This window comes from Arachis hypogaea, chromosome 20, assembly GCF_003086295.3.
Source record: "Arachis hypogaea cultivar Tifrunner chromosome 20, arahy.Tifrunner.gnm2.J5K5, whole genome shotgun sequence".
NCBI classification, from domain to species: Eukaryota; Viridiplantae; Streptophyta; class Magnoliopsida; order Fabales; family Fabaceae; genus Arachis; species Arachis hypogaea.
In genome coordinates, this window is record NC_092055.1 from 41,692,328 (window position 1) to 41,716,421 (window position 24,094).

Genomic DNA, 24,094 nt, shown 5'->3' on the forward strand with positions numbered 1-24,094 from the left:
TCAAACTTTAAGTTCTAGAATCATATCTTGTGATTTCTTGTGAATCAAGTCATTAATTGTGATTTTAAAAATCAAATCTTTTTCAAAACTAATTTCAATCATATCTTTTCAAAAATATCTTTTTATCTTATCTTTTTCAAAATCATATCTTTTTCAAAAAAAAATTTTGATTTTAAAATATCTTTTCTAACTTCTTATCTTCTTATCTTTTCAAAATTGATTTTCAAATTTGTTTCAACTAACTAATTAACTTTTTGTTTGTTTCTTATCTTTTTCAAAACTACCTAACTAACTCCCTCTCTCTCTAATTTTCGAAAATATCTCCCTCTTTTTCAAAAATTCTTTTTAATTAACTAATTATTTTAATTTTTGATTTTAATTTTTGAAAATTACTAACCTTTTTCAAAAACTATTTTCGAAAATCACTAACTCTTTTTCAAAAATAATTTTCGAAAATTCCTTTTCTCTCTCATCTCACATCTCTGCTCTCCTCACCCTTGTGTTTCTTTCTTTACATTACATCCTTTTCTTCTACTAACAAAGGGAACTTCTATACTGTGGTAAAAAGGACCCCTATTATTATTATTTTTCTGTCCCTCTTTTTCATATGAGCAGGAGCAAGGACAAGAACATTCTTGTTGAAGCAGATCCAGAACCTGAAAGGACTCTGAAGAGGAAACTAAAAGAAGCTAAATTACAACAATCCAGCAAGCACCTTTCAGAAATTTTCGAACAGGAAGAGGAGATGGCAGCCGAAAATAATAATAATGCAAGGAGGATATTTGGTGACTTTACTGCACCTAATTCCAATTTACATGGAAGAAGCATCTCCATTCCTGCCATTGGAGCAAACAATTTTGAGCTGAAACCTCAATTAGTTTCTCTGATGCAGCAGAACTGCAAGTTTCATAGACTTCCATCTGAAGATCCTTTTCAGTTCTTAACTGAATTCTTGCAGATATGTGATACAGTTAAGACTAATGGAGTAGATCCTGAAGTCTACAGGCTCATGCTTTTCCCCTTTGCTGTAAGAGACAGAGCTAGAGTGTGGTTGGACTCTCAACCCAAAGATAGCCTGAACTCTTGGGATAAGCTGGTCAAGGCTTTCTTAGCCAAGTTCTTCCCTCCTCAAAAGCTGAGCAAGCTTAGAGTGGATGTTTAAACCTTCAGACAGAAAGAAGGTGAATCCCTCTATGAAGCTTGGGAGAGATACAAAGGACTGACCAAAAAGTGTCCTTCTGACATGCTTTCAAAATGGACCATCCTGGATATATTCTATGATGGTCTATCTGAATTAGCTAAAATGTCATTGGATACTTCTGCAGGTGGATCCATTCACCTAAAGAAAATGCCTTCAGAAGCTCAAGAACTCATTGACATGGTTGCTAATAACCAGTTCATGTACACTTCTGAGAGGAATCCTGTGAGTAATGGGACGCCTATGAAGAAGGAAGTTCTTGAAATTGATACTCTGAATGCCATATTGGCTCAGAATAAAATATTGACTCAGTAAGTCAATATGATTTCTCAGAGTCTGAATGGAATGCAAGCTGCATCCAACAGTACTCAAGAGGCATCTTCTGAAGAAGAAGCTTATGATCCTGAGAACCCTGCAATGGCAGAGGTAAATTACTTAGGTGAACCTTATGGAAACACCTATAATCCATCATGGAGAAATCATCCAAATCTCTCATGGAAGGATCAACAAAAGCCTCAACAAGGCATTAATAATGGTGGAAGATACAGGTTTAGCAATAGCAAGCCTTTTCCATCATCTACTCAGCAACAGACAGAGAACTCTGAACAAAATACCTCTAATTTAGCAAATTTAGTCTCTGATCTATCTAAGGCCACTGTAAGTTTCATGAATAAAACAAGGTCCTCCATTAGAAATTTGGAGGCACAAGTGGGCCAGCTGAGTAAAAGGATCACTGAAATCCCTCCTAGTACTCTCCCAAGCAATACAGAAGAAAACCCAAAAGGAGAGTGCAAGGCCATTGAATTAATCACCATGGCCGAACCTGTAAGGGAGGGAGAGGATGTGAATCCCAAGGAGGAAGACCTCCTGGGACGTCCAGTGATCAATAAGGAGCTTCCCTCTGAGGAACCAAAGAAATCTGAGGCTCAACTAGAGACCATAGAGATTCCATTAAACTTCCTTATGCCATTCATGAGCTCAGATGAGTATTCCTCTTCTGAAGAGAATGAGGATGTTACTGAAGAGCAAGTTACCAAGTACCTTGGTGCAATCATGAAGTTGAATGCCAAATTATTTGGTATTGAGACTTGGGAAGATGAACCTCCCTTGTTCACTAATGAACTAAGTGATCTGGATCAACTGACATTGCCTCAGAAGAAACAGTATCCTGGAAAGTTCATAATACCTTGTACCATAGGCAACATGATCTTTGATAAGGCTCTGTGTGACCTTGGTTCAGGGATAAACCTCATGCCCCTCTCTGTAATAGAGAAACTGGGAATCTTTGGGGTGCAAGCTACTAAAATCTCATTAGAGATGGCAGACAGTTCAAGAAAACAGGCTTATGGACAAGTAGAGGATGTGTTAGTAAAGGTTGAAGGCCTTTACATCCCTGCTGATTTCATAGTCCTAGATACTGGGAGGGATGAGGATGAATCCATCATCCTTGGAAGACCCTTCATAGCCACAGCAAGAGCTGTGATTGATGTTGACAGAGGTGAACTAGTCCTTCAATTGAATGAGGACTCCCTTGTGTTTACAACTCAAGGTAACCCTTCTGTAAACATGGAGAGGAAGCATAAAAAGCTTCTCTCACTGCAGAGTCAACCAAAGCCCCCACAGTCAAACTCTAAGTTTAGTGTTAGGAGGCCACAACCAAACTCTAAGTTTGGTGTTGAACTCCCATATCCAAACTCTAAGTTGGTGTTGGGGAGTATCAACAATGCTCTGAACATCTGTGAGGCTCCATGAGAGCCCACTGTCAAGCTAGTGACATTAAAGAAGCGCTTGTTGGGAGGCAACCCAATGTTTATTTATCTAATTTTATTTTCATGGTTTTTCATGTTTTATTAGGTTCATGATCATGTGGAGTCACAAAATAAATAAAAAAATTGAAAACGGAATAAAAAACAGCAGAAGAAAAATCACACCCTGGAGGAAGACCTTACTGGCGTTTAAACGCCAGTAAGAAGCATCTGACTGGCATTCAACGCCAGAACAGAGCATGGTTCTGGCGCTGAACGCCCAAAATGGGCAGCATCTGGGCGTTTGAACGCCAGAATTGCACCCTGGAGAAGAGCTGGCGCTGAACGCCCAGAACAAGCATGGTTCTGGCGTTCAACACCAGAAATGGGCAACAAATGGGCGTTCAACGCCCAGAACAAGCACCAATCTGGCGCTGAACGCCCAGAGTTGTATGCAAGGGCATTTTTCATGCCTAATTTGGTGCACGGTTGTAAATCCTTGAACACCTCAGGATCTGTGGACCCCACAGGATCACCTCAGGATCTGTGGACCCCGCAGGATCCCCACCTACCTCCACTCACTTCTTCTCACCCCTCTTTCACACAATCCCATAAACACTCTTCCCCAAAACTCTTCACCAATCACCTCAATCTCTCTTCCCTATCACCACTTCACCACTCACATCCACCCACTCTTCCCCATAAACCTACCTCATAAACTCCACCTACCTTCAAAATTCAAAATCAATTTTCCACCCAAACCCACCCTATATGGCCGAACCTTACCCCCCTCCCTTCCCTATATATAGCCCTCCATTCTTCCTCATTTTCACACAACACAACCCTCTCTTCCCCTTCTTGGCCGAAACACATCCCTCCTCTCCTCCATATTTTCTTCTTCTTCTTCATCTATTCTTTATTCTCTTACTCGAGGATGAGCAATATTCTAAGTTTGGTGTGGTAAAAGCATAAGCTTTTTATTTTTCCATTACCATTGATGGCACCTAAGACCGGAGAATCTTCTAGAAAAGGGAAAGGGAAGACAAAAGCTTCCACCTCCGAGTCATGGGAGATGGAAAGGTTCATCTCCAAAGCCCATCAAGACGGCTTCTATGATGTTGTGGCCAAGAAGAAGGTGATCCCCGAGGTCCTTTTCAAGCTCAAGAGAAATGAGTATCCGGAGATCCGACATGAAATCCAAAGAAGAGGATGGGAAGTTCTAACAAAACCCATCCAACAAGTCGGCATCCTAATGGTTCAAGAGTTCTATATCAATGCATGGATCACTAGGAACCATGATCAAAGTAAGAACCCGAATCCAAAGAATTATCTCACCATGGTTCGGGGGAAATACTTAGATTTTAGTCCGGAAAATGTGAGGTTGGCGTTTAACTTGTCTATGATGCAAGGAGATGCACGCCCCTACACTAGAAGGGTCAACTTTAATCAAAGGTTGGACCAAGTCCTCATGGACATATGTGTGGAAGGAGCTCAATGGAAGATTGACTCCAAAGGCAAGCCGGTTCAATTAAGAAGACTGGACCTCAAGCCTGTGGCTAGAGGATGGTTGGAATTCATCCAACGCTCCATCATCCCCACTAGCAACCGATCTGAAGTTACTGTGGATCGGGCCATCATGATTCATAGCATCATGATTGGAGAGGAAGTAAAAGTTCATGAAGTCATCTCCCTTGAACTCTACAAAATAGCCGAAAAGCCCTCTCCTTGGGCAAGGCTAGCTTTTCCTCATCTTATTTGCCATCTATGTTACTCAGTTGGAGCTTTCATAGAAGGAGACATTCCCATTGAGGAAGAGAAGCCCATCACTAAGAAAAGGATGGAGCAAGCAAGAGAGCCCATTCATGGATCTCAAGAGACGCATGAAGCTCATCACCATGAGATCCCGTAGATGCCTCAAATGCATTTTCCTCCACAAAGCTATTGGGAGCAAATCAACACCTCCTTAGGAGAATTAAGTTCCAACATGGGACAATTAAGGGTGGAACATCAAGAGCACTCCATCATCCTTCATGTAATAAGAGAAGATCAAAAAGCAATGAGGGAGGAGTAACAAAGACAAGGAAGAAACATAGAAGAGCTCAAGGACATCATTGGTTCCTCAAGAAGGAAACGCCACCATCACTAAGGTGGACTCATTCCTTGTTCTTACTTTCTCTGTTTTTTGTTTTCTCTATGTTAAGTGCTTATCCATATTTGTGTCTTCATTACATGATCATTAGTAGTTAGTAACTTTGTCTTAAAGTTATGAATGTCCTATGAATCCATCACCTCTCTTAAATGAAAAATGTTTTAATTCAAAAGAACAAGAAGTACATGAGTTTCAAATTTATCCTTGAACTTAGTTTAATTATGTTGATGTGGTGACAATGCTTCTTGTTTTCTGAATGAATGCTTGAACAGTGCATATGTCTTTTGAAGTTGTTGTTTAAGAATGTTAAATATGTTGGCTCTTGAAAGAATGATGACAAGGAGACATGTTATTTGATAATCTGAAAAATCATAAAAATGATTCTTGAAGCAAGAAAAAGCAGCAAAGAACAAAGCTTGCAGAAAAAAAATGGCGAAAAAAATATAGAAAAAGAAAAAGCAAGCAGAAAAAGCCAAAAGCTCTTAAAACCAAGAGGCAAGAGCAAAAAGCCAATAACCCTTAAAACCAAAAGGCAAGGGTAAATAAAAAATGCCTAAGGCTTTGAGCATCAGTGGATAGGAGGGCCTAAAGGAATAAAATCCTGGCCTAAGCAGCTAAACCAAGCTGTCCCTAACCATGTGCTTGTGGCGTGAAGGTGTCAAGTGAAAACTTGAGACTGAGCGGTTAAAGTCAAGGTCCAAAGCAAAAGAAGAGTGTGCTTACGAACCCTGGACACCTCTAATTGGGGACTTTAGCAAAGCTGAGTCACAATCTGAAAAGGTTCACCCAATTATATGTCTGTGGCATTTATGTATCCGGTGGTAATACTGGAAAACAAAGTGCTTAGGGCCACGGCCAAGACTCATAAAATAGCTGTGTTCAAGAATCATCATACTGAACTAGGAGAATCAATAACACTATCTGAACTCTGAGTTCCTATAGATGCCAATCATTCTGAACTTCAATGGATAAAGTGAGATGCCAAAACTATTCAAGAGGCAAAAAGCTACAAGTCCCGCTCATTTAATTGGAGCTATGTTTCATTGATAGTTTGAAATTTATAGTATATTCTCTTCTTTTTATCCTATTTGATTTTCAGCTGCTTGGGGACAAGCAATAATTTAAGTTTGGTGTTGTGATGAGCGGATAATTTATACGCTTTTTGGCATTGTTTTTAGTATGTTTTTAGTAGAATCTAGTTACTTTTAGGGATGTTTTCATTAGTTTTTGTGTTAAATTTATATTTCTGGACTTTACTATGAGTTTGTGTGTTTTTCTGTGATTTCAGGTATTTTCTGGCTGAAATTGAGGGACTTGAATAAAAATCAGATTCAGAGGTTGAAGAAGGACTGCTGATGCTATTGGATTCTGACCTCCCTGCACTCAAAGTGGATTTTCTAGAGCTACAGACCTCAAAATGGCGTGCTTCTAATTGCGTTAGAAAGTAGACATCCAGGGCTTTCCAGCAATATATAATAGTCCATACTTTGGCCGAGTTTAGACGATGTAAAAGGGCGTTGAACGCCAGTTCTACGCTGCTGTCTGGAGTTAAACGCCAGAAACAAGTCACAAACCAGAGTTGAACGCCAGAAATACGTTACAACCTGGCGTTCAACTCCAGAAAGAGCCTCTGCACGTGTAACATTCAAGCTCAGCCCAAGCACACACCAAGTGGGCCCCGGAAGTGGATTTATGCATCAATTACTTACTTCTGTAAACCCTAGTAACTAGTTTAGTATAAATAGGACTTTTTACTATTGTATTAGACATCTTTGGAAGATTCTGGATTGTATTTTTGATCCTGTGATCACGTTTTGGGGGCTGGCCATTCGGCCATGCCTAAACCTTTCACTTATGTATTTTCAAATGATAGAGTTTCTGCACTCCATAGATTAAGGTGTGGAGCTCTGCTGTTCCTCAAAGATTAATGCAAAGTGCTACTATTTTTCTATTCAATTCAACTTATTCCACTTCTAAGATATTCATTCGCACTTCAACCTGAATGTGATGAACGTGATAATCATCATCATTCCCTATGAACGCGTGCCTGACAACCACTTCCGTTCTACCTTAGATTGAATGAGTATCTCTTGGATCTCTTAATCAGAATCTTCGTGGTATAAGCTAGATTGATGGCGGCATTCATGAAAGTCTGGAAAGTCTAAACCTTGTCTGTGGTATTCGGAGTAGGACTCTGGGATTGAATGACTGTGACGAGCTTCAAACTCGCGAGTGCTGGGCGTAGTGACAGACGCAAAAGGAGGGTGAATCCTATTCCAGTATGATCGAGAACCTCAGATGATTAACCGTGCTGTGACAGAGCATTTGGACCATTTTCACAAGAGGATGGGATACAGCCATTGACAAGGGTGATGCCTCCAGACGATTAGCCATGCAGTGACAGCGCATCGGACCATTTTTCAGAGAGGATTAAAAGTAGCCATTGACAACGGTGATGTCCTTACATAAAGCCAGCCATGGAAAGGAGTAAGATTGATTGGATGAAGACAGCAGGAAAGCAGAGGTTCAGAAGAACGAAAGCATCTCTATGCGCTTATCTGAAATTCTCACCAATGATTTACATAAGTATTTCTATCCTTATCTTTTATCTATTTATTATTTATATTCGAAAACTCCATAACTATTCTATATCCGCCTGACTGAGATTTACAAGGTGACCATAGCTTGCTTCATACCAACAATCTTCGTGGGATTGACCCTTACTCACGTAAGGTTTATTACTTGGACGACCCAGTGCACTTGCTGGTTAGTTGTATCGAAGTTGTGAATGAAAAACGATTTAGTAAGACGTGCGTACAGAGTTTCTGGTGCCGTTGCCTGAGATCACAATTTCGTGCACCAGTACTATAGCTAGAAAATAAGTAAAGATCTTAGGTCAAAGCGCACTATTTTTTCTAAAAAGGTTTTTTAATGAGGCGCCAGGCCTAGATCTAAGAAGCTGCCCGACCTAGAAGGGTAAGCACTCTCATGTACATTCTTATTTATGTTTTTATCTCATTATTATTTGAATGAAAGTCGTCAATTCCCTAAAAAGTTTCCTACCAAGACGCATTACTCTAAGCTCATAAAACGCAAAATTCATCGCCCGATTAAAAGAGGTCGGCAAGGTGAAGCGATAGAAGCAAGATAATGCAAGAAGTTATAAAAAAGTAACCTAGAAAAAGTGGCCTGACAATGTCTAACTAAAATGGGATTACTAAAAATAACTTGAGAAGGACCGACAGAGAAGTCAGATCAGTGAAAGGATCACTAAAAAGGGATAAAAATATCTCGCAAAGGCCAAAGAAAGGTTAATAAACCAAGGTCCAAAATGCTCAACTATAAAGGTACAAGTCTTGCAAAAAAGACACTACTTAAAAAGCAAAAGCACAAGTCAAAACGGCGCTAAAAAGTCATCCAAACAAACCATAAAGAAAAGGTTCCTCATCAGAACACTACCTAAAAAGTTATTGGAATGTGACTAAAAAGCCCGGGTAACAAAGTCGTACAGGTCGACGTCAGCTAAGAAGAGGCGCAGGTACAATCTCAAAAAAGAAGAACAAGCGAAAAGGTTGAGAAACAACTTAAGGCTACAAAAGTCATTCGAGACTAAAAAGGTTCTATATAAAGAACACTAAAAAGTTATTGGACAAGTCACTAAAAGTCCAAACACCAAGCCGCAAGGATAATTTTGCCAAAAGCAAAGGGTTGACAAGTACCAACTCAAAGCAAGGCGTGATCCCAAAGGCAAGGGTAGGAAACCCGCTCAAAGGAGGTCGGACTAGGAAATACCTAATCTCTATAAAATTTGCAAGAGGTTGCAAAACGTAAACCTCCAAACATTCAGCAAAATGCATTCTTCAAGTTAAAGCATTAAAAACTCAAAGGCTGCCGGTTTAAAGTGTTTGTTTTTTAAGAAAATAAAAGCTGCTAGGAAGCAACCAAGTGTCAAAGTCAGCTACAAAGACATACAAAAAACAAGTTCAAAGCCCATAAGTCGGACTGTACTAGTACACAAACAAACAACAAGTTATAGGGGATCTAAATTCGCCCCAGTGGCAACATCCTTGGGAAGAGGAGGAGGAGGCATGGTCGAGATAGGAGTAGCATTGACAACTCCATCCGGCCGATCTAGAATCTCTACATCAGGCTCAGGCTCTGGAGGAACCACCTCGGCAGAAGGAGTCGGGGAAGCTGAAGCCGCAGAAGCCTTGGCCGGTGGCACAGGAGGAGGACCCTCATCATCATCATCGGGAGCGGGCACAATCTTGCAATCTTGTTCTACTTCACTCAGACTCTCCCAAGAATATTTGACCACTACTACATCTTTTTGCCACCATAAAAAGAAGGAGGGTTCATCATTCTCATCCAAGAAAAAAGGACGAGCACCCTCCACAGCTCGGACTTTGAAATAGTAATTCTTAAAGTTCCGAAAGGACTCATCAAACATAGAAAACACCTTCTTCCCTTGAGTAGCTCGGAAGGAAATCCAAGAGGCTTTCTTCTTAGCCACCCCGGGTTTTATCAACACAAAAAGGCATAGAAAAAGAGATTCGGTAGGTCAGACACCTAGTTCTTGACATAACAGCTGAAAAATCTTTATAAAACCCCAAGAATTTGGATGAAGCTGAAAAGGGGCCACATTACAGGACCATAAGAGGTCGGTCTCAAAAGCAGTAAAAGGAAGAGTAATACCTAGCTAGCTAAAGAAGTAATCGTAAGCATAGAAAAAAGGATGCTCTGCCCGAGTTAAGGAAGGGAAACTAACCCTCTCCTCAGGGTCGAGCGACAACAGTTCATAATTCTTTTCATCATCCATATTGCTACAGATCCTATGGAACCTCCTAAGCCTCTCACAGTACTCCGGATCGGCCACCGTAACACACATCAAGACTATAGAGTCTAGCCAGTCGGCCATGCTAGCAGGGATTTTTGTGGACATCTCGACAATATTCTTATGAGAAGACATACAGCAACTACACCTACAGTAAGAAAAAAGAAAAGAGGTCACTACCAAACAACTCGGATAGTAAGAGAATGACAAGAAACAATCAACAAGTGTCAGACATGGCAGCAAAAGGGAACCCCAGGACTCGCATAGAACAGAGGATCAACACCAAAAGTCCAGGGGAACCCTTTGGAGGCAACAACAGAGCAGAACCCAGAAAAAGAAACGACACAAAAGCCAGAGCCTTAACCCTCTCAAACAAAAGAAAATACAAGGAGTTTCAACCTAAGTACCAACATTTTTTCATACAAACAGCAAAGATAAAAAGACCGTAACTATCAAAAAACAAGAGCACACAAGAATCGCCAAGAAAGTTTCAACCTTTTTCAAGAGAAGTTCAACAAAGATCAAAACTTTGTACGAAGGAAAAGCATGCAAGGGTAAAAGCAATGAGAACGAAGACAAATAAAGCATGTAAAAGAAAAGGTATGAAGTAAAATACCAACCTGAGAAAGAAGGTAAAACAAAGAGTAAGCCACAAGCAATCTTCACCAACAAGGCTTCAAAAATCCAAGAAAAGAACAACGTTGAGGAAGAGAAGCTCCTCTTCACTGAGCAAAAGAAATGCACGAAAGAAGCAAGCTTGGAGGCAAGGACGAAGAGCAAAGTGGAACAGGAGGGAGTAGGAAAAAAGGGCTAAGTTCAAATTCTTCTCTTTTCGAAGAAAAGAGGGAAAACGAAATGGTAAAGGGTTAAAAACCTAATCAATGAGCTTTAAAAACAATCGCACATTCCCAAGGAAAATTAAAACGCACACCAAAGGCACGCCGCAATCAAAAGAAGCTGAAAAACACCTCGCATTATAAAAGGTGATACCAGAATCGCATGAGGAGAAACTACTCAAGATCGACCAAAGTCAAGATGCTCGAGCACGATGATGAGCGGATAATTTATACCCTTTTTGGCAGTGTTTTTAAGTAGTTTTTAGTATAATTTAGTTACTTTTTATTATATTTTTATTAGTTTTTATTCAAAAACCACATTTTTGGGATTTACTATGAGTTTGTGTATTTTTCTGTAATTTCAGGTATTTTCTGGCTGAAATTGAGGGACCTGAGCAAAAACCTGATTCAGAGGCTGAAAAAGGACTGCTGATGCTGTTGGATTCTGACCTCCCTGCACTCGAACTGAACTTTCTGGAGCTACAGAAGCCCAATTGGCACGCTCTTAATTATGTTAGAAAGTAGACATCTTGGGCTTTCCAGCAATATATAATAGTTCATACTTTACTAGAGATTTGATGGCCCAAACCAGCATCCAAAGTCAGCCTAAAACTGTCTGGCGTAAAACGCCAGAACTGGCACCTTTTTCGGCGTTAAACGCCCATTCTGGCACCTGGGGTGGTGTTTAACGCCAACTTTGAGCATATGAACGTGAAATCTTGAAAGCTCAGCCCAGGCACACACCAAGTGGGTCCCAAAAGTGGAATTCTGCACTATCTGCACTTAGTTACTCATTTTCTGTAAACCTAGGTTACTAGTCTAGTATAAAAACTATTTTTAGAGATTCATTGAGGACCTTATGACATTTTTACACTTCATATTGTATGTCTGACGTCATGAGTCTCTAAACCCCATGGTTGGGGTGAGGAGCTGTGCTGTGTTTCAATGAATTAATGCAATTACTACTGTTTTCCATTCAATCACGCTTGATTCTATTCTAAGATACTCACTCGTACTTCAATCCGGAGAAGATGATGATCCGTGACACTCATCATTATTCTCAATTCTATGAACACGTGCCTGACAACCACTCCCGTTCTATCTGAGCTCAACGTAGTCATTGGGCGACAGGTTGAATGTGTATCTCTTGGGTTTCTGATCCACGGACCGAGTCCAGAGGTTAGAACCTTCGTGGTATAGGCTAGAATTATTGGCAGCCATTCCTGGGATCCGAAAAGTCTAAACCTTGTATGTGGTATTCTGAGTAGGATCTGGAAGGGGATGATTGTGACGAGCTTTAAACCTGCGAATATTGGGCGCAGTGACAGTGTGCAAAAGGACAAGGGTCCTATTCCGACGCTAGTGGGAACCGACAGATGATTAGCCGTGCGGTGACAACGTTTGATATTTTTCATCCGAGAGGATCATATAGCCTGCCATGGAAAGAACTGTGCGTGTTTGGAGAAGAAGACAGTCGAAAAGCAGAGATTCAGATGACAGAGCATCTTCGGAACCTCAACCTGTTTCTCGTTATTGAATTACAAGTACCATTTATTTTATGTTATTTATTCTTCATAAACACAATTATTTTCATTACTAATTTCCTGACTAAGAGTTACGAAATAACCATAGCTTGCTTCAAGCCGATAATCTCTGTGGGATCGACCCTTACTCACGTAAGGTATTACTTGGACGACCCAGTGCACTTGCTGGTTAGTTGTGCGGAGTTGTGAAAAGTGTGATTTACAATTTCGTGCACCAAGTTTTTGGCGCCGTTGCCGGGGATCGTTCGAGTTTGGACAACTGACGGTTTATTTTGTTGCTTAGATTAGAAAAAATTTATCTTTTGGTTTAGAGTCTTCTATTATTGTTTTTGGTTAAAATTTTAGAATCCTTATTTTCTTTTTCTAAATTATTTTCGAAAAATTTTTAAAACCAATAACTTCATAATTTAGTCTTCTGTTTGAGTTTAGTTTCATATTTTAAGTTTGGTGTCAATTGCATGATTTTATTTTTCTTTCAATTTTTTGAATTATTAGTGTCCAAAATATAAAAAATTTTTAAGTTTGGTGTCCTTTATGTTTTCATTTTCTTAAAAAAAATTTTAAATTTTGTTCTTGGTGTTCGTCTTGAGCTTCAAAGTTTCCTTGTTTGTTTCCTTTGTTTTGATCTAAAAAATTCTAAGTTTGGTGTCATTTTATTGTTTTTCTCTTTCCTCATTAAATTCAGAAATATCTTTTCTATTTATTTAATTGAATTTTCAAAAATTTCAAAAAAAATTTCAGATTTCTATTTTAAAAATTTTTTTATCTTATCTTAGTTTTAAAATTTCAAAATTCAAAATCTTTTTCAAAAATCACACAAAATCTTATCTAATTTTATTTCAATCTTCAAAATTTGAAAGTCCTTTATAAATTTTTTTAAAAAATATTTTTCCTTCTAGACATAATTTTCGAATTACTTGTCCTACTTTGTTATTTTGATTGAAAAATTTTAAGTTTGGTGTTTCCTTATTGAGAAAGTTTCAATCTTCAAATTTTAAAATCATGTCCAAAATTTTTCAAATCTTTTTTTATTTCATCAGCCATTTTAGCATTCGAATTTTTTTATTTTATTTTAATCTATATTATTTTATTTAATTTTTGATGCTTATTTTTCTAGTTCCCAATTATTTTATTTTCTTCTCTCTTGAATTCGGTTAGCATTAAATAAATATAATAAAAACAAAAATATTTTTATTTTTCTTTTACTTTATTTCTATTTTATAATCTACAACATCTCCCTTTCTCCATTATGGATCTAAGTGGAAATGAATAGTCCAGAAGGACTCTGGGGTCATATGCTAACCCCATTACTGCTGCATACGGGAGTAGTATCTGTATACCCCCCATCAGAGCAAGCAGTTTTGAGCTAAATCCTCAGCTCATTATCATGGTGCAACAAAATTGCCAGTATTCTGGTCTTCCACAGGAAGAACCTACTGAGTTTCTGGCACAGTTTTTACAAATTGCTGACACAATACGTGATAAAGAAGTTGATCAGGATGTCTATAGATTATTACTATTTCCATTTGCTGTAAAAGATCAAGCTAAGAGGTGGTTAAATAACCAACCCACAGCAAGCATAAAAACATGGAAACAATTATCAGACAAATTCCTGAATCAATATTACCCTCCAAAAAGGATGACACAGCTAAGGCTAGACATCCAAGGCTTTAAACAAGAGGATGATGAATCCCTTTATAATGCCTGGGAGAGGTACAGAAGGATGCTAAGGAAATGCCCCTCTGAAATGTTTTCAGAGTGGGTGCAGTTAGACATCTTTTACTATGGGCTTACAGAAAAAGTTCAAATATCTCTAGATCACTCAGCTGGTGGATCTATACATATGAAAATGACAATTGAAGAGGCTTAAGAGCTCATTGACACAGTTGCTAGAAATCAGCATCTATATTTAAGCAGTGAGTCCTCCCTGAAAGAAGAGGCTAAAGCAGTATCTACTGAACTTAGTCCTCAAGAACAAGTTGCTGAACTCAATCAGCAATTGCTTATTATAACAAAACAGTTCGTAGAATTCAAAGAGATGCTCCAAGACACTAAAAATGTCAACCAAAATATGGAAGCATAATTGGATCAGACAAGACAGCAACTATCTAAACAGATAACAGAAGAATGCCAAGCTGTTCAATTAAAGAGTGGGAAAACACTGAATGTATCTATCCAAGGTAGCAGGAAGCCAACAAAGGAACAGCTAATAAAGGATAACCAAACCACTATCCAAAATCCCTCTGAGGACAGTAAGAGCCCAGAGAGGAATGATTCTGGCGTCCAAACGCCAGAAAAGGGTGAAAAGGTGGCGTTAAACGCCCAAGGGATGGCCAGTTCTGGCGTCTAAACGCCAGAAAAGGGTGGCAATCTGGTATTAAATGCCCATGCAGCCCGCAATCCTGGCGTTCAAACGCCACAAAGGGGTCAGACACTTGCAAGTGCTGATAACAACCCCCTTAAGCAGGCTTCTCCAACCACTTCTGTAGGAAATAAACCTGCAGCAACCAAGGTTGAAGAATATAAAGTTAAGATGCCTTATCCTCAGAAACTCCGTCAAGTGGAACAGGATAAATAATTTGCCCACTTTGCAGACTATCTTAGGACTCTTGAAATAAAGATTCCGTTTGCAGAGGCACTTGAGCAAATACCCTCTTATGCTAAGTTCATGAAAGAGATCTTAAGCCATAAGAAGGATTAGAGAGAAACTGAAAAAGTTTTTCTCACTGAAGAATGCAGTGTAGTCATTCTGAAAAGTTTACCAGAGAAGCTTAAAGATCCTGGAAGCTTTATGATACCATGCACATTAGAGGATGCTTGTACCAAGACAGCTCTATGTGACCTTGGGGCAAGTATCAACCTAATACCTGCATCCACTATCAAAAAGCTTGGTTTGACTGATGAAGTTAAACCAACCTGGATATGCCTCCAACTTGCTGATGGCTCTATTAAAATCCCATCAGGCATAATTGAGGACATGATTGTCAAGGTTGGGCCATTTGCCTTTCCTACTGACTTTGTAGTGCTGGAAATGAAGGAGCACAAGAGTGCAACTCTCATTCTAGGAAGACCTTTCCTAGCAACTGGACGAACCCTCATTGATGTCTAAATAGCAGAGATAACTCTGAGAGTCAATGAGGATGAGTTTAAGTTGAATGCTGTCAAAGCCATGCAGCATCCAGACACACCAAAAGACTGCCTGAGTGCAGATGTTATTGATTCCTTAGTGGAAGAGATCAATATGACTGAGAGTCTCGAATCAGAGCTAGAGGACATTTTTAAGGATGTCCAGCCTGATCTGGAGGAACCAGAGAGAATAGAAGAACCTTTGAAAATTCCTCATGAAGAGGATAAGCCTCCTAAACCCGAGCTCAAACCACTACCACCATCCTTGAAATATGAATTTCTGGGAGAAGGTGACACTTTTTCGGTGATTATAAGCTCTGCTTTAAATCCACAAGAAGAGAAAGCACTAATTCAGGTGCTAAGGACACACAAGACAGCTCTTGGATGGTCCATAAGTAATCTTAAGGGTATTAGCCCAGCAAGATGCATGCACAAGATCCTATTGGAGGATAATGCTAAACCAGTGGTTCAACCACAGAGGCGGCTAAATCCAACCATGAAGGAGGTGGTGCAGAAAGAGGTCACTAAGTTACTGGAGGCTAGGATTATTTATCCTATTTCTGATAGCCCCTGGGTGAGCCCTGTCCAAGTTGTTCCCAAGAAGGGAGGCATGACAGTAACTGGTTCCTACAAGAACAGTTACAGGGTGGCGTATGTATATTGATTATAGAAGACTCAATACAGCCACCAGAAAGGATCATTTTCCTTTACCATTCATAGACCAGATGCTAGAGAGACTAGCAGGTCATGAATACTACTGCTTTTTGGATGGCTATTTAGGTTACAACCAAATTGCAGTGGATCCTCAGGACCAAGAGAAAATAGCATTTACATGTCCTTCTGGAGTATTTGCCTACAGAAGAATGCTATTTGGTCTGTGCAATGCACCTGCAACCTTTCAGAGGTGCATGCTCTCTATCTTCTCTGATATGGTAGAGAAATTTCTGGAAGTCTTCATGGATGACTTCTCAATATTTGGAGACTCATTCAGCTCCTGTCTTGACCATCTAACACTTGTTCTGAAAAGGTGCCAAGAGACTAACCTGGTTTTAAACTGGGAGAAATGTCACTTTATGGTGACTGAAGGAATTGTTCTTAGGCACAAAATTTCAAATAAGGGGATAGAGGTGGATCAAGCAAAGGTAGAGGTAATTGAAAAATTACCACCACCTGCCAATGTTAAGGTAATTAGAAGCTTTTTGGGACATGCATGATTCTATAGAAGGTTTATAAAGGATTTTTCAAAAATTGTAAAACTTCTGAGCAATCTGCTAGCTACTGACATGCCAATTGTCTTTGACACAGAGTGTCTGCAGGCGTTTGAAACTCTGAAAGCTAAGCTGGTCACAGCACCAGTTATTTCTGCACCAGACTAGACATTACCATTTGAACTAATGTGTGATGCCAGTGACCATGCCATTGGTGAAGTATTGGGACAGAGGCATAATAAGCTTATGTATGTCATTTATTATGCCAGTCGTGTTTTAAATGATGCACATAAGAATTACACAACCACAGAAAAGGAGTTACTTGTAGTGGTCTATGCCATTAACAAGTTCAGACCTTATTTAGTGGGATCAAAAGTGATTGTGTACACTGATCATGCTGCTCTAAAATATCTCCTCACAAAGCAGGATTCAAAACCCAGACTCATCAGATGGGTGTTGCTTCTGCAAGAGTTTGATATAGAAATAAGAGACAGAAAAGGGACAGAGAACCATGTAGCAGAGCACCTGTCCCGGATAGAACCAGTAGCAGGAGCGTCCCTCCCCTCTACTGAGATCTCTGAAACCTTTCCGGATGAGCAACTCTTTGGCATTCAGGAAATACCATGGTTTGCAAACATTGTAAACTATAAAGCTGTGAGATTCATACCCAAGGAGTACAGTAAGCAGCAAACAAAAAAATTAATCACTGATACAAAGTACTACTTGTGGGATGAACCATATCTCTTTAAGAGGTGTGCAGAGGAATGATCCGTAGATGCGTGCCTAGAGAAGAGGCACAGAAGATCCTATGGCATTGCCATGGATCACAATATGGAGGACATTTCGGAGGTGAGCGAACAGCCACAAAGGTCCTCCAATGCGGCTTCTACTGGCCCACTCTCTATAGAGACTCCCGAGAGTTTGTACGTAACGGTGACAGTTGCCAGAGAGCTGGTAATCTACCTCACGGTTATGCCATGCCTCAGCAAGGGATCTTTGAGATTGAGTTGTTTGATGTATGGGGCATTGACTTCATGGGGCCTTTCCCACCATCATATTCAAACACTTATATTCTGGTGGCAGTGGACTATGTATCTAAATAGGTAGAGGCAATTGCAACACCCACTAATGATACTAAGACAGTGATGAAGTTCCTCCAGAAGAATATCTTCAGCAGGTTCGGTGTCCCTAGGATACTGATCAGCGATGGAGGCACTCATTTCTATAATAAACAGCTTGACTCTGCTTTGGTCCGGTATGGAATCAACCATAAAGTAGTAACTCCATATCATCCACAGACAAATGGGCAGGCTAAAGTCTCAAATAGAGAACTAAAGCGGATCCTGGAGCAGACTGTAAATGCCCGTAGAAAGGATTGGACAAGAGGTCTAGATGATGCTCTGTGGGCATACAGAACAGCATTCAAGACTCCTATAGGGACCTCTCCATACCAGCTTGTGTATGGAAAAGCCTGTCATATGCCAGTGGAACTGGAACACAAGGCCTACTGGGCAACCAGATTTCTAAATCTTGATACTAAGGTAGCTAGAGAGAGGAGATTACTCCAGTTGAATGAGCTGGAAGAATTCAGACTCCATACTTTCGAAAATGCCAAGATTTATAAGGAGAAAGCAAAAATATAGCATGACAAAAGGCTGTCATCTAGAGTTTTTAAGACAGGACAGAAGGTCCTACTGTTTAACTCAAGGCTCAAATTGTTCCCCGGAAAATTGAAATCCCGATAGAAGGGCCCGTATGTGATTACAAATGTGTCACCATATGGCTATGTAGAACTTCAAGATATTGATTCTGACAAAAAGTTCATTGTTAATGGACAAAGAATCAAACATTATCTTGAAGGCAATGTTGAGCAAGAATGCTCAAAGCTGAGACTAAGTTAAAAGCTCAGTAAAGTCCAACTAAAGACAATAAAGAAGCACTTGCTGAGAGGCAACCCAGCCATTATCAATAATTAGATGTTTGTAACAGTTAGATAAGTCTTTTTAATTTTGTTTTTCTTGTTATTTAATATATTTTCAGTGAAAAAGTAAGGAAAATGGAGATTCAAGACATAAAATATCAAAATCACAGAGGAAAGGAGCTCACTGGCGTTATCACAGAGGAAAGGAGCTCACTGGCGTCAAAACGCCAGTAAAGAGGCAAATTGGGCATTAAATGCCAAAATGGCTACCATTTTGGGCGTTTAACGCCAGAAAAGGTAGCATTCTGGGCGTTAAACGCCAGAATAAGTAGCATTCTGGGCGTTTAACGCCAGAATTAGCAGCATTCTGGGCGTTTAGAAAAATGCCAATGAAGAAGGATTTCTAGCGTTTAACGCCAGCCAAGGTACCTAGCTGGGCGTTAAACGCCCAAAATGGCCACCAGATGGGCGTTAAACGCCAGAGTAGATATCATTCTGGGCGTTTAACGCCAGAACAGACAGGGGAGAGGTAATTTCATTTTCAATCCAAATTTTTTCAAATTTTCTTATTTTAATTCAAAATTTTCTGCATCTAAACATTACAAACATTCAATTTCTAACTTCCATTAACAAAAATTCATAATCTTATAAATTCCTTTTAATTCTCTTTCAAATTATTTTCAAATCTTTTTCAAAAACTCATTTATCTTCCTAATTTTTTTTCAAATCTTTTCAATTCATTCATATTATCTTTTATTTCTTAGATACATAAACAAAAAAATTTCAGATTTAACTTCCTCATATCTTCTTCATATCATGTCTATCTTTTATCAATCATATCTTTCAATCATATCTTTTTCTTTTTAAATTTTCGAAACCATACCCTCCCTCCCCTCTATTTATACATTCGGCCATCACCCCTCCTCCATCATTCGAATCATTATCTCCATCTACTCATCTTCTTTCTGTGCTTTTGCTTGAGAACAAGCAAACCTCTAAGTTTGGTGTGATTTTCCGTGATCACTGACCAAGATCATGGCCCCTAAAGGAAAATAAACCACTCCAAGAGGCAAGAAAGAAAATAATCCAAAACCACAATGGATGCATGAGAGGTTCTGCACCAAAGAACATGCAGATCATTACTTCAAAATAATGTGCAGAAGATCAGTAATCCTGGAAGTCAAGTTCGATCTGAAAGAAGACGAATATCCAGAGATCCAAGAGCAGATTCGAAACAGAGGCTGGAAAATTCTAGCTAATCCTGAGATGAATGTAGGAAGAAACATGGTCCAGGAATTTTATGCAAATCTATGGCTAATAGATAAGCAAAGAATGGAGGGAACTGCCTTCCACACTTTTCGAACCATGGTCAGAGGCAGGAATATCTATTTCCATCTTGAAAAAGTGAGAGAAGTCCTCAAACTTCCTCAACTGCAAGATGATCCAGAATCCTTTAACAGGAGAATGGCTAAAGATAAAAAGTTGGATCAAGTTCTAGAGGACATATGCCTCCCTGGAACCAAGTGGATAACCAATTCAAAAGGTGTCCCAAACCAACTGAAGAGAGGAGACCTCAAGCCAATTGCTAGGGGCTGGCTGGATTTCATTGGGCGATCCATACTCCCACTAGTAACCGCTCTGAAGTCACTGTCAAAAGAGCAGTGATGATCCACTGTATTATGCTGGGAAAAGAAGTGGAGGTCCATCAATTAATTCCTTGTGAAATTTACACAATTGCAAACAAGGAATCTACTGAGGCCAAATTGGCCTACCCAAGCTTGATCAGTCTGTTATGTAAAGATGCAGGAGTACAAATAGGTGTTGATAAGTATATCCCAGTCGAACACCCAATCACCAAAAGGGTGATGGATGGACAGCAAGTTCAAGACAACCTCATCAAGAGGAGGGCACATGAGCTCCTTCCAGAAATTCCTCAATTTGACTATTGGACTCACTTAGAAGCATCTGTCACCAAACTGCAAGAAGCTGTAAATCAACTCAAAGAGGACCAGCAGAATCAAACTAGCATGCTTTGCAAACTGTTCATAGAACAAGAGAAGCAAGGGCGTGAGATACAGGTGCTAAAGCGCCAAAAGCTGCCCCTTGAAGAGCTAGGCGTCCCACAAATTGAAGGAGTACTTGCCTCTCCCAATGCAGGTTGTTGAGTCCTAACTCTGTGATAACTTTTGTTATTAGAGATCTATTTTAAGAGTCATTTATTTTTATGTTTTTAATTTTATTTCTTTTATTATTATTGGTCTGCTTTTATGTTTATTTTATGTCTTATTTTATTTCATGATTAATAAAATTTAGAGTCTATGTCTTAAAGCTATGAATGTCTTATGAATCCTTCACCTTTCTTAAATAAAAAATATTTTTAATTACAAAAGAACAAGAAGTACATGATTTCAAATTATATCTTGAAATTAGTTTAATTATTTTAATGTGGTGACCATACCTTTTGTTTTCTGAATGAATGCTTGAACAGTACATATTTTTGAATTTGTTGTTATGAATGTTAAAATTGTTGGCTCTTGAAAGAATAATGAAAAAGGAGAAATGTTATTGATAATCTGAAAAATCATAAAATTGATTCTTGAAGCAAGAAAAAGCAGTGAATAGACAAAGCTTGCGAAAAAAAAGAAGTCAATAGCCCTTTAAACCAAAAGGCAAGGGTAAAAAGGATCCAAGAAACTAAGGAGTGTCCCTAACCATGTGCTTGTGGCGTGAAGGTGTCAAGTGAAAAACTTGAGACTGATCGGTTAAAGTCATGGTCCAAAGCAAAAAGAGTGTGCTTAAGAGCTCTGGATACCTCTAACTGGGGACTCTAGCAAAGCTGAGTCTTAATCTGAAAAGGTTCACCCAGTTATGTGTCTGTGGCATTTATGTATCCGGTGGTAATATTGGAAAACAAAATGCTTAGGGTCACGGCCAAGACTCATAAAGTAGCTGTGTTCAACAATCAATATACTGAAATAGGAGAATCAATAATACTATCTAAATTCTGAGTTCCTATGGAAGCCAATCATTCTGAACTTCAAAGGATAAAGTGAGATGCCAAAACTGTTTAGAAGCAAAAAGGCTACAAGTCCCGCACATCTAATTGGAACTAAGTTCATTGATAAGTTTGAAATTCATTGTATATTCTCTTCTTTTTATCCTATTTTTTTTAGTTGCTTGGGGACAAGCAACAATTTAAGTTTGGTGTTGTGATGAGCGGATAAGTTATACCCTTTTTGGCAGTGTTTTTAAGTAGTTTTTAGTATAATTTAGTTACGTTTTATTATATTTTTATTAGTTTTTATTCAAAAATTACATTTCTGGGATTTACTATAAGTTTGTGTATTTTTCTATAATTTCAGATATTTTCTGGCTAAAATTGAGGGACCTAAGCAAAAACCTGATTCAGAGGCTGAAAAAGGACTACAGATGCTGTTAGATTCTGACCTCCCTGCACTCGAACTGAATTTTCTGGAGCTAAAGAAGCCCAATTGGCGCACTCTTAATTGCGTTGGAAACTAGACATCTTGGGCTTTCCAGCAATATATAATAGTTTATACTTTGTCAGAGATTTGATGGCCCAAATCAGCGTCCAAAGTCAGCCTAAAACTGTCTGGCGTAAAATGCCAGAACTGGCACCTTTTTCGGCATTAAACGCCCATTCTGGCACCTGGGGTGGCGTTTAACGCCAACTTTGGGCGTATGAACATGAAATCTTGAAAGCTCAGCCCAGACACACACCAAGTGGGTCCCAAAAGTGGAATTCTGCACTATCTGCACTTAGTTACTTATTTTCTGTAAACCTATGTCTAGTATAAAAACTACTTTTAGAGATTCATTGAGGACCTTATGATATTTTTACACTTCATATTGTATGTCTGATGGCATGAGTCTCTAAATCCCATGGTTGGGGGTGAGGAGCTCTACTGTGTTTCAATGAGTTAATGCAATTACTACTGTTTTCCATTCAATCACGCTTGATTCTATTATAAGATACTCACTCGTACTTTAATCCGGAGAAGATGATGATCCGTGACACTCATCATTATTCTCAATTCTATGAACGCGTGCCTGACAACCACTCCCATTCTATCTGAGCTCAACGTAGTCATTGGGTGACAGCTTGAATGTGTATCTCTTGGGTTTCTGATCAACGGACCGAGTCCGGAGGTTAGAACCTTCGTGGTATAGGCTAGAATTATTGGCAGCCATTCCTGGGATCCGGATAGTCTAAACCTTGTCTGTGGTATTCCGAGTAGGATCTGGAAGGAGATGATTGTGACGAGCTTCAAACCTACGAATGTTGGGTGCAGTGACAGTGTGCAAAAGGACAAGGGTCCTATTCTGACACTAGTGGTAACCAACAGATGATTAGCCGTGCGGTGACAGCGCCTGGTATTTTTCATCCGAGAGGATCATACAGCCTGCCATGGAAAGAGCTGTGCATGTTTGGAGAAGAAGACAGTAGGAAAGCAGAGATTCAGATGACAGAGCATCTCCGGAACCTCAACCTGTTTCTCGTTATTGAATTACAAGTACCATTTATTTTATGTTATTTATTCTTCATAAACACAATTATTTTCATTACTAATTTCCTGACTAAGAGTTACGAAATAACCATAGCTTGCTTCAAGCCGACAATCTCTGTGGGATCGACCCTTACTCACGTAAGGTATTACTTGGACGACCCAGTGCATTTGCTGGTTAGTTGTGCAGAGTTGTGAAAAGTGTGATTTACAATTTTGTGCACCACACGACTTCCTCAAAGGGGTCGAAGTTTAGAAAACACGACCTCAAAGAAAGATCGAAGCTCAAGCAGGGGCACTGTTCATACCCTGGACCGAGCTATACGGTCTGGGTTCGACGGAGACAACGCGACCGACCTCTTACAAGGCTGGCTCATCACCGACCTCTCCATAAAGAGCTCGGCCAAAACACCATGTAGGCCCAAAGCAGGCCCAAAGTAAAGGATCCCCGCTCACCAAAAGGCGGTGGACTAAAAGATAAAGATCTCTTCCACAAAAGATAAGATAAGATAACAAACTTATCTCAAGGAAGATCACTCCCCATTACTATAAATACACTGGAGCACCCAGGTATAATTTACATTCTGATTCTACACAAAAACCTGCCTAAAGCACGTGCTAACTTAAGCATCGGAGTCTCTTGCAGGTACCATCACCCTCCGGTGATCAAGGATAAGCAGCACCACCAAATCCAACAAGTCAGACACGACAGCTCCAGCAACAACAGCAGATCTCATCCGAGACGACCTTCAATTTCAGGTAACCCTCGGAACACTGCTCGAGATCAAGCTTTCTCCAAATCTGACATCATCTTGGCATTCTTCTGCTCCAGTTCTGCCTTCAAGTTACTTACCCTCCCCACTTAGCTCGGGTGGAATCAAGGAAAGCCTGAGTAGCTCGGATGGGAATCTTCCTAAGCTCCTTAGCCAGGGCAGTACTCATCTCTGCCATACAAATATAGTTGCGAGCCATATGGTGGAGGTGATTTTAAATCGCCACATCATCCA

General features: G+C 39.6%; 1 non-coding gene across 1 annotated transcript; it reads right to left on the minus strand.

The window, feature by feature from the left end:
• Positions 1-1,141: 1,141 nt before the first annotated feature.
• Positions 1,142-1,249, minus strand: LOC112787030 (small nucleolar RNA R71). The gene has a single exon (XR_003194468.1). It is a non-coding gene; the product is annotated as a small nucleolar RNA R71 (small nucleolar RNA).
• Between the last annotated feature and the right edge of the window lie 22,845 nt (positions 1,250-24,094).